This window comes from Eutrigla gurnardus (genome assembly GCF_963514095.1).
Source record: "Eutrigla gurnardus genome assembly, chromosome: 6".
NCBI lineage: Eukaryota > Metazoa > Chordata > Actinopteri > Perciformes > Triglidae > Eutrigla > Eutrigla gurnardus.
The window spans coordinates 23,187,575-23,193,643 of record NC_139920.1 but is presented as its reverse complement, the minus strand read 5'-3'; the positions used below and the strand labels follow the sequence as shown (position 1 = coordinate 23,193,643).

The following is a 6,069-nucleotide window of genomic DNA, read 5'->3' as shown; positions in this document are numbered from 1 at the left end:
TCTTATCTTACAAAAAAGAAGAATGAACACTCTCACCGGTGAGTCTTACATAGCAATTTCTGAGAAACTGTCAGCTAAAGCACTTAAACCTACAAGAGGCATGGTTTGATCTTGACTTATGAGCGTTATGATGAAGAACACACAAAAAAATGAAAAACAAAAACAACAACTAGCATTAAAGCGGCAGTTTGATCCACCGGCCGAACGGACGATAACACCCTCTAAGGTCTCATCAGTTTCGACGCACATTATCTAACACGTGTATCTGACTTGAATGTGATGTAACAGACGTTACGCTGCGACGGCAATACAAGAACCAAACTAAATCATGAGGCAGTTTGATTTGTTGCGTCGTCTTTTCCTGCAATTTGCTGGATAATGGCCCGATGCAGGTGGATCAGGATTTTTGTAATAAGATACTTAACGTAGCAATCATCATGGAATAAATGAACGATTTTAATTTTCTACCACCCGTTGTTAGGGGGGTGGGGGGGAGATGGAAATACAAAAAAAATGAAAGAAATCTGTGACACTAAAAAGACAAAAAGCACTGAAATGCTGTTACTTCATGGTGCTATCAAGTTAGCGGTACTAAGACTTTACAATATGTTTTGCGATTTCCGAAGCTAATTGTTTAGGATTAGGGCAGCCAGACGAAAAGGAAGGGATGCGACCTAAAAGTGTGTATACAAACAAAGGGAGCATGATGTTTTTTTAGATATTTGTGCCCGCTCTACCCTCTTTCTTTAAATATATTTCCCACGTTTTGATTCCCTACTTCATAGAGAGCTAAAAGCACATAAAAGAACATCCTCCCTCTGCCCCTCTCTGGTTCTCCGGAGTGTGGAGGCAGAGGAACTCAAGGTTCTGTATGGGTGGGAAATAGAGCGCACGTAATCTTGGAGCGCGCATCTTCCCCTTTGCTCGGGCTGCGGCATTAAATCAATATTCCGCAAAGCTTTCTCTTGTTTTCACATTCACTTGACTGCTGCCGTGATGCGCCGCGAGGGTCGAGCAGCCGCTCCCTGATTTTTTGTGGCACTTGCCCCCCTCCCTACCTCCCTCTTTCTCCCCCTCCCTCCCCCCCTCCTTCACTTCACTTCACTTCACGGCAGACACCCTCATTTGGATGGCTCTAAGGCGATGCGCCCATTCCATTTGTCTCATGCGTTAACGGGAGGCGGCGGGGATAAGGCAACGCGTTATCTCAACACAAAACATTATCTCCGCCTTGCTCCTCCAACACCGTGAAACAATGATTATTAACTGCTCGAGGAGCATGTTCGATGGGGAGGGGAGGGGGGTTTCGAGGCTTGTTGCCACACTTAAGGAACATGAAATATATTTCACAACATTACCCCCTGAACTAGATGTTTTTTGGGTGAATTTTTCAACTCAACACATAACGCTTCCTCTTTTTCTTGCCAGTCTGCGAGTACTTTCAGTACTGGCTGTCGCCCTCGTGGGAGTATGGCTAACGGCATTATGACTGGACGTGTGAGAGTAGCTTTTTTTTTTTTTTTTTTTACCAGAAACCAGCCTTAGCACTTCCTTTTCAAGATTTTAAAAAGAAGAAGAAAAAAAAAGCCTGTCGTGCTGCATCATCCATGGTGTAAGATACCGGGGTCGTGCATTCAAACACATCGTTGTGAAAGCAAAAAGAAATCCGTCCTCTGCAAAAATGGGTCATACACACTGCAGTCACTTTATCTCAGCGAATGTATTGTTGCCTGGGCGAGTGGTAGACGTGCGCATGTGTGATTACACATCAAAGGCAAAGACTCCAATATGAGAGCATGGGTGTCTTTCGCTGAAGAAAAAAAAAAAAACGGGACTTGAGCAAGTCGAGAACCGTTCTGTTTTTTTCAGGAGAGTCTACGTGATACAGTTAGCCCCAAGAGCCCAAATGTCACTCTTTCTTTAATCCCTTTTAAACACGAGAAGCATCATTTCCATTCGACTGCAGTGCCCCCCTCTGCTTTATACGTCGGCGATTTCAACAAACGGTTGAACACATAGGATTTGCTTAACACAGAGAAAAACACATCCACCCTTGCATCATGAAGGAAGACGCACACAGCAGACAGGCTAATAGGTAGACACCACCACACTTTCCATTTTATCCTCGGTGGAGTGAATTTGAGCGGTGGGGTTCAAAGCGTGCACCAGTCAAGAAAAAAAAGGGGGAGACAGCTCCGTGCCGCTAGTCTTATAGACCCATCACTGTGCAAAGCTAATCTGCAGCGCGTTCCAGCCCTATATTTAGACCAATGTTTTGTGAACACTTAGCATAATTCGCTGAGACGAAAGGAGCTTTTCGAATGCTGTTAACCTCATCTCTTTAAAATTCATTTGGAGCTTTGCGGCTGTGCAAAAAAAAAAAAACACCTGTTTTCACCTTTGTGGCCCTGTGCAATATTCTCCATTTTTTTATATATATAGTTTGTGAGGTGGCTTGATTCTTTCGGCTACACATGACAATTGGCTTTATCTGAAGTCAGTGTCACCCATTAACCTCTGATCATGTTTCAACACTGATCAGGGATATACGATCTGGAATCACACAATACCTGGTAATATTTCACTCCCATTTATGATCACCCATGGAGCATAGCCAGTTTAAGTCAATGCTACCAAATTCTCTGGTCAAGGTGGGCCAGTGGGAGTTGGTCATACTAAAAAGCCTTTACCTCCATCTGCTGCGCGGCCTGAAAGATGGACTGTCTGGTTCAACAGGATCTCCCCCAAGCATTAAAACGCTATACACATTGGCCACAGAAGCACGCCACACTGGGGGCCCTGCATGGCATCTGCCTTCCAAGCTCCTGGAGCCAAGGCAAAGGGGGAGGGGCCTGGGGCTGAGATAAGCTCTTCCTACCCTGGTCACCGCTACTACGCCGTGGGGACCGGACAGGCCTGGAGCCTCAGCTGAGCACCACTGATAATATCCACATGAGTGTACAGTGTGTGTGTGTGTGTGTGTGTGTGTGTGTGTGTGTGTGTGTGTGTGTGTGTGTGTGTCTGTGTGTGTGTGTGTGTGTGAAATGGGAGCACGAGGGGATGCACACGCTTGCACGTTTGCCCAAATAGTCAAATATGACAGCTCAGACAAAAAAAAAGACTTTCCCTGAAGTATAGGGTCGCCCATGAAGTTGGAATAATTTGCAAGTATCTCGTCTTTTATTGCACCAAACAAATGTTCTGTATGAATTCATTTCACCTGGGTAATTGGGACACATAATGTAATCATTGCACCTGGTCAACAGTGAATACTGATGCATTTAAATAGGAACAAACAGAGGATTGTCTGAAAACATTGGCAACAGTGTATTTAAAGTTCTGCACTTTGGTGCCAAATATTTGAAAAGAAGTATGTACAGGTATGTTCACTCATGAGATATACCTTTGCTCTCAGGATCACAAATGGTACAAGTCGAGACTTACAAAAGCACAAATAAATTGCAATCTGTGTGCTTGGGCTCACTAATTGAATCTTGAAGTGAATTCTGACATCTCGATTTTTCTTGAAATTGTTTTCCAAAGTAAGTTACAAATTGAGTGACATTATGATAATGAATTTATCTTCCTTATTTCAAGGTTGGAATTCTCACACAAAAAAAAAAAAACCTGCACAGGGAACAAAATAAATTATCCAATTTGCAGATTGTCGTGCTTCTTTTTCAGGGAAATACAATTTGAAACAACAAAGTGTGGAAGATGAGAATGTAATAAGTACAGAACATTACGCACATTACATTTGACAAGGACATGTTACAATGCTGCTTTCACAAAAGGTGCTCATTCTGTTTTTTCTTCTCCATGTCTTTTTTTTTTGTGTCTGTACCCTCATTTGCGGTGTAAGATTAATTGCGGCGCCGCTAACAGCAAATCAATCTGTTCCTGTTCACTCGCTCTAATTCATTGTTTATTTAACACAAGTGTAATCTAGTCCTTTGTCAAATGACAGAAAATGGTCCCTCTTTGTTCAGTAGCACTGACCTTATCATTGTAACTTGTCATATTGGAATACTCATTTACCCATCACGTTAACGAGTCGGCTCACGGAACGAGTCAGTGAGGCAAATTGAATTAATTCGGGGCTACTTTTAATCGTCTTGATGTCTCAAATAATAGTGGATGACAAAAAAGGTCTGGCGTGGTGATAGGAGCAATTGGCAAAATTATGTTTTTGAGATAAAAAAAGGGAAAATGCATAAGATGTGGTGATGTTCCAGTTTCTTTAACCACCAGATGAGCACTGTTTTTTAAAATATGAGCTAATCATTGATAATCAGTACATCTAGTAACCAATACACGATTAAAACAAGTGGGGGGTCAGCAGCTCCCATTGTTTCGTTTCTCCATCAACAAACAAGAAGACGCCACTTTTATTTCTTTGCAAAAAAAGAGCTGAAGCTCTGAGTTTTGGACGAGTCAGAAAAGTCCCTTAAAGCATATTTATCCTTTCAGTGGAGCCGAAGAGACAAACGTTGACCGGAGAAGCTCTTTTCTCTTTGTGGTAAGAAGCAAGAGAGTTTATGGGAGGTGTGGTTTTAGTTTTGAGAAACACCACCAACAACAACAACACTATCAGTTAGTTTTGGGGGCCCTCTATTAAGCCTTGCACCATGCATGAATGTGTTATTCTTTCTAAAGTGTACGTCTCAGCAACAAGTAGAATTGAGCAATACATTTCCATATTTGTTAAGTCATTTGTTTAACAAACTGAAATGTCCAGAGACATCTTTCATATCATCGCGTGCGTTGCTCACCATTGGCAAAGAAAACCGCAGGCAAAAAAAAGAAGAAGAGGTCTTTGTTTTTGCTCAGACAATTTCATGGGATTTCATTTTTTTTATTGATAGGACAGCTAGAGAGTGAAAGGGAGAGAGAGAGAGAGAGATGGGGATGACATGCAGAAATGGCCACTGGTTGGATTCGAACCCGGGGGCCGCTAGGCTAACCGGCGCCCCAGAAAAACAAACTTTTAACTGGATGAATGCTGCTTCACTGTGTTTGATCCTAACACGAATCATTTTGAGGAAAACAAGGACGTTTTTACTCACTTTCTAATTGTGTGAAAGCTAACTGCCTTGTTAAGTCGATGTATGCTTCTACTCCACCAGTCAAGTGACATTAATTAGTTATAATGCAATGATGAAAATGAAGGGGACCTTTTTCTCGGGTTTGACAACGGGCGCTAGTTCTTTACTGGAGGCGACTGAGTGATGAATTGCGGCTGCAGCCTGATTGGGAGACTTGCCATAATAAATGCAGAATAGTGAACATGGTGTAACATAGCGTGGCTCGTAACCCTCAGAGCTAGAGCATGTGTTCCGACATGGGGAGAGAGCGAGAGCGAGTGGGAGACATAGGCATAGAGAGGAAAATATCCAGAGATCCAGGTCAGCTGTGAGGCCTCAGCTGGAGTGGAGGGCTACACCTGTCAGTGCCCGGGGGCCTCTCTCTCTCCCTCTCTCTCTCTCTCTTTTTCTGTCCAGCTGGACATGCAGGAGCCTCTCAACCCCCCACCCAACCTCTACCTTCCGGATCCAGGCCAGTTCAGCCCAGCCATGCGTGGCCATCTCTGGGAATTCATTCCGGATGCTTCCTGTTCATTGCTCCCCCCTCCATCCTCTGTCACTCCACCCCCACAATGGCTCATCTACATGTCTCTTAACTATCTGTCCCACAAACCATCTCTCCCTTCTCTCTCTCTCTTTTTTTCCCCCCAATGTCTAAATTATGCCCCTTGGTCTGGAATATAGCAAACCCAACTAAATTCCAATTAATGTTCAAATTTAAGCGCATGATTTAAATCAGACTCTGAAAATGCGGCTTCATTCCCCACCCTGATCTTACCTAACTCACATTTTTTTCTCTTTTCTTGACCAAGATTAGATGCTTAAAGTATAAAACCCAGGAAAAAGAGAACACATGGTATAACCAATTTGTGGAGCTTGCACGTGTGATCTCACTGCCAATGTCTGGGCTGCTTTTGAACATCTAGAGTGGAACGGGGAGAAACGTTGTTTCGGTTTCTTTTGTGTGGTACATGGAAGATATTGA

The 6,069-nt window shown here is 43.2% G+C and overlaps 1 protein-coding gene across 1 annotated transcript in view; it reads left to right on the top strand.

Moving 5' to 3' along the window:
* nr5a2 (nuclear receptor subfamily 5, group A, member 2) overlaps positions 1-6,069 on the top strand; it is a 195,852-nt gene that overhangs the window by 32,719 nt on the left and 157,064 nt on the right. The window lies entirely within an intron of this gene.